The sequence below is a fragment of the Myotis daubentonii genome, chromosome 4 (genome assembly GCF_963259705.1).
Source record: "Myotis daubentonii chromosome 4, mMyoDau2.1, whole genome shotgun sequence".
In the NCBI taxonomy this organism is placed as follows: Eukaryota; Metazoa; Chordata; class Mammalia; order Chiroptera; family Vespertilionidae; genus Myotis; species Myotis daubentonii.
The window spans coordinates 86,778,132-86,791,982 of NC_081843.1; the positions used below are offsets into that span (position 1 = coordinate 86,778,132).

General features: G+C 39.7%; 1 protein-coding gene across 5 annotated transcripts in view; it reads left to right on the forward strand.

The window, feature by feature from the left end:
* PDE4D (phosphodiesterase 4D) overlaps nucleotides 1-13,851 on the forward strand; it is a 657,725-nt gene that overhangs the window by 586,231 nt on the left and 57,643 nt on the right. The gene's annotated exons all lie outside the window — the stretch shown is intronic.

Consider the following 13,851-nt stretch of genomic DNA (forward strand, 5'->3'; position numbering starts at 1 on the left):
TTACAAGTATGTAGAAACCCAAGGAAATAAATAAAAAAACACAAGACAAGAATTTTCAACTATAAGGAAAGCAATCATGGCTCAATGGTTGAGTATTGACCTATGAACCAGGAGGTCACGGTTCAATTCCCAATCAGAGCAAATGCCCAGGTTGTGGGCTGGATCCGCAATGTAGGGCATGCAGGTAGAAGCTGATCAATGTTTCTCTCTCATCATTAATGTTTCTACCTCTCTCTCCCTTTCCCTTCCTCTCTGAAATCCATAAAAATATAATAAATAAGTAAATAAATACAACATCTTGTGAAGAAAATAAGAAGTAGTTGACATATATTACATAGTGTGGCTGCTCACAATGTTTCTTTAGTCCTACTAATATAAACACAATAACTCTAAATTACAACATATATTTGAAGGACTGAAGATAGTAGGTGTGAATGGATCAGGAGCTAAATTGTCATCTCCTGCAATAATCAATGCCTAAAACTAAAATATTAGAAAGTAGCAATGCAAGTATGTCATTTAGAGATACAGAGTAATATAGCAAATACATCAGCCAAAAGATATGAAAGTGGCTACATCTAGGGACTGGAAAATATGAATATGTATATAGAGTGGGAGATTTTTAAGAAATCTTTGTAGTACTATTAAATACTGTATGCCCCTATATAATTTTGCTAAAAAGAAAATTTAAACTTAAAAATTGATCACTCTTACTTGTAATAAGACATGCAAATTAAAACAAAATAAATAATATATTTGCATTTTTTACATATTTACAATATTTCATTATGTGTTGATGAGAATATCACATGAATTTTTATTCTCAAAAAGTACTTCTAAAAGTGGAAATTGGTATAATATTTCTAAAAAACAATTTGGCAGTGAACATCAAGAGACAAAATATCCTATTCCCTTTGACCTAGTAATTCCCCTTTTGTAAATCTCTCTTAGAGATCTACTAAGGAAAAAAATAAGATTGGACAGAAATACATCAAAATGTTCACAGTGGTTATCTCTGAATGATAGAATTATAGGTGATAAGATTACAGATTTTTTTCTATTTTTCCCTCTTGTGCTCCTCTGCAGTTTTTCCAAGTAATCTATAATAAAAAAAAGGCTACTTTTATACTCATAAATTATATTAGTAAACATTTTTAATTTTTACAAACCTTGAGCTTCATAATAGTTATTTATGGAGACAACCAGACCTGATTAACAGCGCCAAGATTGGAATCTAGATGAAGGCTAGCATGGCCATCTGGAAGTGTGAGTCATTCGAGCGCCATGGACGAGAGGCTCCATGCAAGTATTAGCTGTGTCGACAGTGACTGCTCTTTTCATCGTTGCTCAGGAATCTCCTAGGAAAAAAAAGGAGAGGGCTTCCCCGTTGGATGAAAAAACAACTCCCTGGAACCATATTCACAAATACAATGAGTGATAAGGAATGGATTTTTATTAAGGTCGAAAATAATGGTTAAGATGATGGTAGGAGCATCACTGAAATATCCTTAGGCCAATTTTTAATCCTTTAATTGCACTTTCTGAGCCTGCTGGAGCATTCAGGGTCTCACATGAAACATGTTTGCTGTTCACTAATCTGTCTTTTTGTCCAATGCTGTGAAATCTGTTCATCTTGATTTACCAACTCTCCCAACACTGAGTTATTATAAAAGAGGTATGTTTTCAGGAGAATGGAGAAAGAAGGACTTGAGCTGATTTTTAGAATACTTTCCTTGGTTAAAGGAAAGAAACAGAAAGTCAGATTTTTTAGGTAACACTATGTTTCAACTGCACAGATTTATTCGCCATTCCTCCAGGAAACCACTTTAATTCTGGCTACTTGAATTTGCACAGGTTGTTCTTTCTCTCTCGAACACCCTAACAAACTTTCTCTGTCTGATAAACTCTACTTGCTCTTCCAGACTAAGTTGAAATGTTCCCTCCAGTGTGAAACCTCCCATGATATTCTAATTAGTAAACAAACTAACAAATGCATAAACAACTGAATGAAGCAGAAGGACTGAGATCCAGCTCCTAGCAAAATAATACTTTTTTAAAAAAGCTTTCATTGTTTCCATTGTCTGAATAGACAGTGATTTCTTAAGCTCATGTGAGATATACTACCAATATCAACAATTATGCTAACCCAAATGAAATCTATACCCTAAGGCAGTGATGGCGAACCTATAACACGCGTGTTAGAGGTGACACGCGAACTCATTTTTTTGGTTGATTTTTCTTTGTTAAATGGCATTTTAATATATAAAATAAATATCAAAAATATAAATCTGGCGCTAAACCATTCGTAGACGACCTGCTTCTGGGTTGGGGTTTCATATGTAGCAGAGCAGCTCCCTCGCTGCTATCTATTGCAAGTCAGCCCTCGACACAAGGGTTTATTAAAAAAAAATAAAATAAATTATATATATATATAAATCTTTGTTTTACTATGGTTGCAAATATCAAAAATTTCTATATGTGACACGCCACCAGAGTTAAGTTAGGGTTTTTCAAAATGCTGACACGCCAAGCTCAAAAGGTTTGCCATCACTGCTGTAAGGGAAACTGAGCATGCTGGTAGTATGTGTTAGGGGCAAGTTTTACTTTTCTTATGAACAAAGATACTGAGATTTCAGAATACTCATCTATAGAGCTTTTGGATTTTGTATTTTATCACCTTTTTTTAAATTCTAGAGCTCAAGTAGGCAGTTTAAACTCTGGGTCTCAAGCCAGTGGGGTTCATGTTTTGTCACTATAGGGTCTATAATAGAACTTTGTTCCTTTGCTCTTATAAAATTTTCATGAATGTTGAGTTACTAAAAAATGACCACATAAGAGCAATCAAATGTCTCAGTTGGTTGGAGTGTTATCCTGTACACCAAAAGGTTGTGGGTTCGATTCCTGCTCATGGCATATGCCTAGGTTGTGTGTTTGATCCCCAGTTGGGGCTCATACAGGAGGTAACTGATGTTCCCCTCTCACACCAGTCAGGGGGAGGGAATCAGCGAGGGGGGGCAAAGGGGGGAAAAGGACACATATGTAATACCTTAATCAATAAAGAAAGGAAAAAAATGAAAAACCCACTTATCCTCAATTGAGGATTTTAAAAAAAGAGTAACATAAGGAGATTGCATATATTAAAAGGTGCTTAGCCTGTAAATAATTCTAATGTAATTAGAGTAAATTCATAAATGTGCTTATTGGGACATCTATAATAGAGTCAACAATAAAATACAAATACATAAAAGAGAAGAGTTGACATCTTTGTGGAACCATTTCCTATCATACTTTTTAATAATTTATATAATTATAAAAAATAATAAATGAGTTTATTTGATAAGTTTTAAAAGTCTTAAAGTCTAAAAATAGTGTGCTTTTTGTGAAGAAAGTTCATGTACTTTCTTCCTTTATTAAAAAATTAAAGCCCCTGAGAAATAAGATGTAGCAGAAGGTATTAAATTATTTCTTCTGTAACAGCACAGTCCCACATCAGCTTTTAAATACAAAAGAAGAGGCAAAGGGATGATAGCACTGACTTCAGTTCTAACCCAAGTAAGGCAGTAAATGGAATGAAATCAGTTTTTCCTCTAATCCTATGTGGGGGAAAAACCGTCATATGGCAAACCCATATGAAACCAATCTGTTTGGTTTATTCATCCCTGCAGTGACATTCAGACTCCAAAAACTATATCAGAAACCTAGTCAATATTTCAATGCCAACATACAGACTAGAAATGTGATAGAGTAGGTGATAACTTACTGCATTTAAAAAAGAAAAAACAAGCCCTAACTGGTTTGGCTCAGTGGATAGAGTGTCGGACTGCGGATTGAAGGATCCCAGGTTCGATTCTGGTCGAGGGCATGTACCTTGGTTGCGGACACATCCCCAACCAAGGGGGAGTGTGCAGGGGGCAGCTGATCGATGTTTCTCTCTCATCGATGTTTCTAACTCTCTATCCCTCTCCCTTCCTCTCTGTGAGAAATCAATAAAATATATTATAAATAAATAAATAAGAAAAACAAAACAAAACTGTATTGATTGGGACAGGGTGTTGATCACATATCTTTTCATATCGCTTCAGAAACTTATGCTTATTTTCTACTTTCAACTTACTCTCCATAAAGGCAGATTTTCTCTCCTGTTCTCCATAGAATGAAAAAGAAAAAGAAGAATCAGTATCTTAAAAATAAAAATCTATCCATGCTCCCCACCACTTGAGGACACAACCAGCTTCCTTCACCAGTCATTTATCTTTATGACCCTCTCCTGCCCATCTCTCTAGCCTCATCCCACGCACGCTGTTTGCCGCACATGCACCCTCTGCTGTAAGAAATGCACTGTGTCCCCATGACTTTGAACCCTTGTCCACGTTATTCTGTCTGGGACCCTGCCCACCTATCCACTCCTTACCTTACTCCACTCTCGCTCTTCTTCTCTGCAACTAATTCCTCCTGCGTTTGTATATATCAAGAATTTCCTCCTCCACGAAGCCCTCCCCCCCACACCTCCAGACCAAGTTAGATGCCACTGTTCAGTATGTGCCCTTATCACAGTGGTACACTAGGATTGTTAGCTTGTCTCGATTCATGACCAGATTGTGAGCTTCTTAAGAGCAGTATCTTGTCTATTGATCCTTGACTGTCCAGCATCTTTTTTTTAAAATATATTTTATTGATTTTTTACAGAGAGGAAGGGAGAGAGATAGAGAGTTAGAAACATCGATGAGAGAGAAACATCAATCAGCTGCCTCCTGCACACCCCCCACTGGGGATATGCCCGCAACCCAGGTACATGCCCTTGACCGGAATCGAACCTGGGACCTTTCAGTCCACAGGCCGACGCTCTATCCACTGAGCCAAACCGGTTTCGGCAACTGTCCAGCATCTTATCCATTGTTTAGTATACACTATATGTTCAACAAATGTTTGTGAAATGAATCAATGAATCAATGGCTTTTCATTAGTGGAGTTAATAGGGAATCTGAAAAACACATAGGAACAACATATGGACAAGTTTGCTTGAGGTAAAAGTACTTTGCCAGAGACCACCTTTGAAACTTCATCTAGTTGGGTCACTTTTGTATTCTTTATGAAATAGGAATATCAATTCTCAGATCCTGTTAAAGGAGGTCTAGTTACCAAGGAACAAAACAAATTAGTGTAAAATTGACTTTCTTAGAGTCCCAAATCATAGCTCCTACAGATAATATTATGTTGAAATGTCTCATTAGCTTCTAAATATTGATATGAATGAAGTCATCTGATTAAAATAGCACGAGCCAAAGGAGGGAACAAGATTTCTAGGTTTTCAGTGTACTTCTTGACAAAATGTTTTATGGGTGTACAATCTCTTGACACTTTTCTGATCTAATTCCCAAGGAAATGTTAGATTTAAGATGTTTATTCTGCAACGGAAAGTTTGTGATATTTTATTTTCATTACAAATGGAACAAGTAGACCCAGTTATCATTTGTGGCCAGGGAATAAAAGGAGACCTATGTGTAGAAAAAAAACAATCTCCAAAATATGAAAATCGGGTGTTAATGACCTTGAAGTCAGTGTGTAAGGCAAGCATAGAATCTACTGACTTTTCTTTCCTTAATGAAACTTACTCCCTTTCTATCATGAAAGCCGTGCAGCCTGCAGACATTTCTACAACTGAATTGCTCCTTAGTCTTGGTAGTCAGGTTATTTTTGGAAGGATAGAAGAAAGCTAGTACCTAAAAAGAAAACTAAGCATGGAGAGGGGATCATCACTAATGAATGTATTAACTCATGGTTTCTGATACTCTTGCTAAATACATTCTTTAAAAAGTTATTCGGTAAGCAAGTAAAAGCAAATGATTGATTGATGTTTTAGAGGGAAGTAAAAAAAACTCTAGTTAAAAAGAGAACTAAACTGCCCAGCCAGTGTGGTTCAGTGGTTGCGCATCTACCTATGAACCAGGAGGTCATGATTCGATTCCCTATCAGGGCACATGCCTGGGTTGTGGGCTCAATCCCCAGTCAGGGGCATGCAGTAAGTAGCCTATCAATGATTCTCTCTCATCATTGATGTTTCTATCTCTTTCTCCCTCTCCCTTCCTCTCTGAAATCAATAAAAATATATATTTTTTAAAAAGACAACCAAACTGAATTAAGAAATCACCAAATTTTGTGGGATATTGAAAATTTACTGCCAATAGTTTTATGTTTCATTGTGATAAAATACTGGCGCCTGGGTAGCCATAGGACCTGACGGCTACCTAACCTTAGGAGGGTCAGAGCTGGTGCTGCATGGATTCCTTTAAGAGCTGAGTAGTCCACCTCGCACAAAGTGCACCAATTTGAGCGTGGCTAGGACTGTCTAGTGGTAGCCCACAGGACTTACTTCAAAGAGTAACAAGAATGCCAATGTTACCTTGGCTAATAGGCCTACCAATTTGATTTTTGAAATAAGAAACGTTTCTAATATATTTTAGCAAAATTTGATCTTACGAAGGGGACCTGAAATAGAGCATATTTGGGGACTTAAAGCTGGATTTTTTTTTCCAGATTTTATCTCTCAGTCCCTCTCTTTCTCCTCCTTCCTTCCCTTCTTCCTTCTTCTCCCTCTCCCCTTCTCTCCTAGTGAAAGCATTATATTCTTCTCAGGTTTCTTTATTAATGACAACTACAATAAAACAGTTATTCTGGCCACAATCCAGGTCAGGTTTTTAATTTAAATACCCTTTTCCTTAGAGGTACCTTGGAATTCGATTCTTATTCCCTCGTCTTCCTTTTTGTATTTCTGAATAATATTCATTAGTTTAAAAGAAGGATTTCAGATTCATACTAAAAATTGGGATGTGAGGGCGATCTGGCTGCAACATCTGTCACCCCATTGATCACCAGGGTTGATTCGGCTGATCTGGCTGGCTAGGCGGGTGTCCCCCTCCTCCCTCACCAATCCATGATCCATGTGCGTCCCTCCCGAAGCTGCATGCTCGGTCGAAGAGGACGACCTTCCCCCCCGAGGAGAGGACCGGTCTTCGGTCAAGGGTATACGAGTACCTGCGCTCCCCTGCTAGAACCTCCAAACAAGCTCTCAAGGTCCATACTAAAAATTGATACAATACTATTCTCACTTTTTTCAACTTCCTTCTTTTGCATTCCCCATACTGCTGCCACCACCAAGTAAACCGATTGTCTCAAACTCTATCTTCTCTTTTATATTCTTAAGGGAATAATTGAAGTTGGCTTGCTCTAAGGCTGATACTCTGGGTGTCGAAATAACTTGAGGCATAGAATAGCTTGAGTCAATTTATTGGTGGTTTTGATTCCATATATCAGTTTTATAACCTGCCATGCATAATACAACACTTTCTAACCTAACTCTGGCCCTGGCCCTGGTGTTGGCCTGGGCCCATCTCAAAATGTGACTAGCACGATTACTGGTTGGTACTTCGACTCTTGTCTTCAAGTTTGGTCATCTGAAGGAAAATATACAGAGGCATTTGCAATAAGGACATTTAATTAAGAGGAATATTATGTATAGCATTGATCCATAGTGTAGCTAATACGTTCATCGTGCTGCAAATTAAGAGATTTGTTAGTACATTGGCCCATAAGGGTGAGACCTGTCTCAAGGAGAATATTGAAAGAGGCAAGGCAGTGCAACTTTCTTCTCCATGGGCAGTGAGCTAACTTGCCAAATCTGGACCATCGATCATAGCAAATGTGTGCAAAATAAACCATGCATCTCCCACAGTTCATTGTATTCATCAGCACTTTTGAAGTCAACCATGCAGAGCAGTCACTGTTGGCCACATTTTCAATTGTCTATGGTTTAGGCAGTATGCCTCAGCTGTCCTTAAAGTATGTGTTCTCAGATAGTTGTACGCCATGGGCCAGTTTCAACCAAATTTGAAAGGACAAAAGGGCAGCCTTGTTTGTAAGGGAGGGCATTATAGTATGTCTCCAAAATTGTTGCCTTAAAAACCAAACCATTGTCTAAAAAGTCTCTTAGAATCACTTAGAGCTTGAATACGTGAATAGAAGACTGAATTTCTCAATTGTGTACGTGCGAGCACTCATTATGCAGGCCAAAAGGTACAGGGAAGTGCCACTTAAGTGTGCCTATGAGTGTATGAAGTGTGTGTACATGGGGAGGGCAGGAAAGAGTGCTCAAATATGAAATAGTTTAATTGTGGTCCCTGTTTCAATTGCCTTTTTAAAAATATGTTTTCTTTGGAAATAATTTCAAACTCATGGAAGGCTTCATGAACAGTACAAAGAACACATGCATATTCCTCACCCTGATCCGCCCATTGTCAACATTCTGCCTCCAGTGCTTTATTGCACCTTCTTTCTCTTTGTGTACACACACACACACACACACACACACACACTATTATTCTCTGAACCACCTGAGAGAAAGCTGCACGCGTCATGCATGGCCCTTCATCCTCCAATGAGTACCTCCCAAGAACAAGGACACTTTTCTGTATAACGACAATACAGTCTCAAACATCTGATGGCCTTTGAATATTTCAGCCTGACTTATTTATACATTTTTACCTCAAATTCTAATCCAGATACTGAAACTGCCAGAAAGAACAGCTCAACTATCTTTAAAAACAGACATCTCGCTAACATTTTAAAATTTACAAACATGTCATGTCACTATATGGCAAATGACTAAATGCTGACGTTAGGGAGAATAGATGATTTAATACAAATAAGATTTACCTTAATAAATCTTATCTGTTTCATGCTGCATCTTATCAATGGCATTATGGTTAGCTAGCATTCTTTAGGACAGACAGAACATTTTGTCTGTATTTTTTATCCTATTTTTCCTTTTATAATCAGACTAGAGGCCCAATGCACGAAATCCATGGAAGGGGCTCAGCCCTCGCAGCCCCGGCTTCATCCGGAAGGTTGTCCGGAAGGACGTCCAGAAGGTCATTCAGCTGTCTGGTCCAATTAGCATATTATGCTTTTATTATTATAGATAACCCCAGATTTTGAAAGATTGAAGTAGTTTCTACTTAGACAGTGCCCTTACCTTGCTACCTCACAGTACATAATAGAGAGGTGAAAGGGCACTGGAGGTACTAAATGGGTTGAGTAGGATCAGGGGTCTTGTGGGTAATCATCCTTTCACTGAAATAGTGTCTCCCAAAAGAGTTCTTATAGCCAATTTTATTTACTAAAATTTTAATGCAGGTTTAAACTGCTATGAACAAATAGAACGGGGACTTATGCTTCATAATCTATACACTTAATTTTGGTAATCCTTTTCAGATAGTTCTAGATGCTCTAAACTAGTAATCTGTTACTACAAAATATCCTCAAATTACAGTAAGCTGGCAACCAGTCGTCCAGTCTCTACAGTACAGCCTGGCATATGTGAACATACTCCTTTTTAACAACACTAAGCTATAGTCCTAGACCAAGGGAAACTGGAGTGTCGCTGTTGGGCTTTGTATTAGTTGAGACTGTGTTTCACTGTGAATACAGAGATTTAAAATAGAAGTGGCTTAAAGAACATAGATGTTCATTCTCTATCATGTTAAAATCCGAAAGTAGACAGTCTAGAGCTAATGTGGCAACACTGTTCCATAAAGTCTTCAAGAATCTATGCTCCTTCCATTTGGAAGCTGTTAGATGTGCCCTTTATGCCTAAACTCAACTGGTGGCCCAATTTGGCTGCTCCTGCTCCATCCATCAACTTCATGTTCTAATCAGTAGAAAGGAATGAAGAAGGACAGATATGAGATGTATGACGGATGTCTTTTAATGAAAGCTCTTGAAACCACAATATAACACTTCTGTTAATCCATTTACAAAAACATAGTTATGTGACAACATCTGGCTACATAGGAGTCTGAGAATTTTCTCTAGCTTGAATTTTCTCTACTAATATAGCTGATGGAAGAGCACCAATATTAGGGGACAGCTAGCAGTCTCTGCGACATTGTTGCTTATTAATAATGTTGCATGTGTTTTGAATATTTAATGTCAGTCTGCCGCACTGCATTTGCAATGTCATTTATAGTGTGGTCTTTTACAGTATGAGCTCAGTAGCTGCAGTGTTCAGGGGAGTTGCATTAGGTTTACTAAAATATCTTACCTGTGCTGGGTTACGGACCTTAAGATTAAATGTGCTAGACTAATCACTAATCAATTTTAATGATATGTGGCCATAGATGCCCTACCTCAAAGCTTGCACGACGTCCACCTGGAATTAGGGGAAGAAGAAACTAGTAGTTTGTGTTCTTAATACTGTGTGGTGCTCATCATGTTCTTACCAACTCATTCTCTATTTAAGTTTGAATCACAGGTACATTTTGAACTTACGGTAGAAAGAGTCCTGAAGTTTCACCTGAGAATTACTCTGCTTGTTCTAACAAGATTGTGTCCCAGCAGGCATGCCAAAATTTGATAGCTACAAATAGGGAGGTCTGAAAGGAGAGGGGAGAAGATCATTTCTTTTAACTCTACTGCAGTGTCTTGGATTAAGGTAGACAACGGTTGCCATTTTGCTGACATGAGCAGACATGTCACAATATAGGGAGAATGAGCAATCACAGAGCTGATTTCATTTCCAATGGGGTTTATGGAAGCACGAAAACACGATGTACCAAATGATCCTAAAAGTATGAGGTAATCTAATTTGTTCCATCATTACAAGAAATTAAAGCCACGCATAATTACATCCCAATAGTAAAAAGAACCCATTAACGTGCCATTGTTATTGACTGAATAAAGGGAGCTTTTTGATTACCTTGGCTAGCCACATTTTAATTTTTGTCTGTCCATTTACTCCAAAACACATTAGAGGGCCTTAACTGATTTTGACAAAATAAGCCGCATTATTAAAGGTGCAGTTTAACCTGAGAAACTTAAGTTTAATTACTAGGTTAGAGTTTCCAAATGGGCATATTTTCTACATTTCAGCAAATTTGGGGATGTAATTATTAGGGAGTCTTTGGTTTTTAGTGTTCATTAGAGGTCCGCGATGACAGGAAAGGCTTAAATTTAAAGAACTGATTTTGTCGTAGTTGTTCCACCAGGAGTCTCTCCAAAGAGAGGCGTCTGTCTGTTCTTTTAGGAGGGGACCCAGAGGCCCCAAATGCAGTGACTGAGGGGTGTGCCTCCCAGAGGAAAGTCTCCGCAGGGCGCAGGGCGGAGTACCCAGACCTCCAAGGGAGTGAGTTAGGCAGCTGAATGATGTGAGGCGAACTCTCCCATACATAGTGTCCCTGTGATTTAGCATCCAAACCAGGGCACTTTGGAGAATGAGGGGCAGCTGTTCCTAATGACATTGGGATAACAGACATAAACCTGGTAAATTCCAAACCAATGGGATGTATGGACCCCCACCCATGAGAAACAGAAACCTACACAAGTAAATGTCATAAGGCTTTCAGGTAGTCGGAGAATAAATGGTTCTGCAGGACACTCAGAGGAGGAAAAATGGAGACAAGGGTCCCTCTCCCAGGGCTTCCTCTCCCCAGCACAAAAGCCACTCTAGTCACGTGACATCTCCGACTGTGAGGTTTACAAGCCCCTGGACCATGTTAATAGTCCTCTAAGTCTAGTTATTGATTCTCAGATGCCTTAGCAGCTCTGGAAACATTACAGAAAGGTAACGTTAATAAAGAGAATGTTCAATGCTTGTTCGGATAATTCAACCAGCGTTTAGTGGATACCTGGTTTGTGACAGGCAGTGTTTAGCACCAGAGATTGAAAAATAAATATGATGTGGTCGCAACCCTGGAGAAACTCAGCCTACTAGCAAACAAATCATTGTGATAGTTTAGTGAGTTCATTACTTGAAGAGTTAACTTCAGATTTGGCTGCCGTGCATCAAACATGGTATTTGCGAGAGTCTATCTTTAGAGGGAACGCCTGCTGGGTGGTAACCTGGATTTCCCTAGTCCCCTACTAATGCTAGACACCATAGCAAAATAAACAGGGTGAGCGGGCTGTGTTAGAGAGGGGGGTGTAACTCAGGGGGCCTTGTTTTCCAGACTGCTAATTTATTTATTTTTCCACCTGGAAAGCTCTTTCCTACCATCTGAGCTCTTCTGGCCAAATCAACAGAGACAGGCTACAAAGATTTTGAGTGGGTTAAAAGGTTTGCATGTTTAATTAGATAAAAAATTTGAGAACACTCTCCAGGATTACTGTGCCCAATCACATTGATAAAGCCGAGAGAGACTCAGCCAGCCAGCGGATAAGGGAGTCAGGGAGAAGAATGAGCTGGGAATAATTCAAGAAACAGTCAGGCATGCTCTGTGTACCTGCATATTCAATTCATCCTTTTCTGGACACTTACTATCTTCCAAGCACTGCTTTCCATGCATCATCCTATTTAATCTTCAAAATCACCCCGTGATGTAGGTACTGCTCCCATTTTACAAATTAGAGAACAAGCTTAGAGAAGTCAGTTTATATGAGGGTCTCACACTAGTCAGTGGCAAAGCTCAGGTTTGGAAACCAGGACTACCTTACTCCAAAAATGATCTCTTGATAAATCCATCTTTGGCCCAGAATAACCCAGTATATAATCCACTCAAGGATTTAGAAGTGCGGGTTCCTTTGGCCTTCTTTCTAAAGAAAGGAATTGACCGTGTGTGTGTGTGTGTGGCGGGGGGGGGGGGGGGGGGGGCGGGTTCCTAAGCTGGAGTAGAGGCTTAAGGCTTAATTCAGGTAGAATAGACTCCTTCCTCCAGAATCTGACCAGTTTAAATTCAGGTGCCAATCTCACCCTGAAGGAGAATTATGTTAGCAATGCTTACTGGTCCTGATGAATTCACTTCTAAAGTTACATTGTCCCGCAAAGAGAACAGGACCCAGGGCCAGAGGGCCCAGCTCCTAGGGAGAAAGAAGCAGGCAGAGGAAGCAGCGTGTGGGAAATTCCAGCTGCAAAATGTGATCATGTTTTCCTCACCCACTTACCTGGCAGCCCCAATTTTTTCTCTCTGCCTCCCACAATTGCCTTCTTAATTGTCTTTTTTTGAATAAACATGATCGATCTTCCATCAATGCACTCCTAGTTGATATTCTACACTTTTAGAGACACATGCCTACCCTCTCCTTCGCCCTGGTGGTGGTAGCTCTCTGCCTCCTTCCTCCCTCACTCCTAGGCTGCCCCTGCAAAGAATTTGGAGAGTTGAAGGAAAACACTGTTTTGTGCCTGGTGCCAGGAGCTGATTCTTGCCCCATCCGAGCCAGCAGACCCACTCTTCCTGTTGTTCTCACATTGTTCCCTTAATCTCAGCCAAGTTGTGAACTCTGATGATGAGTTACCAGGTGGAGGAGAGCGCAGACAGTCTCTCCAGGAGGCTGGGCTGGACCCTCGGAACTTTCCCGCCCCGCACCTGCTCTACCGTAGCACACACAAATTGCTTTCAAATCACTGGATTGTTCACTTGTTGATCAGAAACTCTAGACTGTGGGCTCCCTGAAGCCAGAGATCTGAATTCAGCTCTGACATTGAGCACCTCTTATAGTGCCAGATTACCCCTTCAGGCATTGAACAATACTTATTTGGTAGTTAATGGAACCAAAGTTTTAGTTGACAAGTATGAATCGTGTAACAATGTCTATTTCCCTAACTTTGTCTGTAGAAAGGGACTCACCCCCTGGTGAAAAACAAAACAAAGATAATGTGGATTCCCTCCAACTCCAGAACCCATCACCCTTAATCGCCTCCTGAGTGCCCTCCTCCATGAGCAATCTCGGGATTCCCCATTCCAGACTTTCCTGCTGCTCCTAAGGACAGCTTGTCATCCGCTTCCTTTGAAGGAGCCATTTGCATGAAGGGAGTAACCCGTGAAAGGCAGGAATAGAATAGATGAAAAGAAAGAGGGGAGGAAT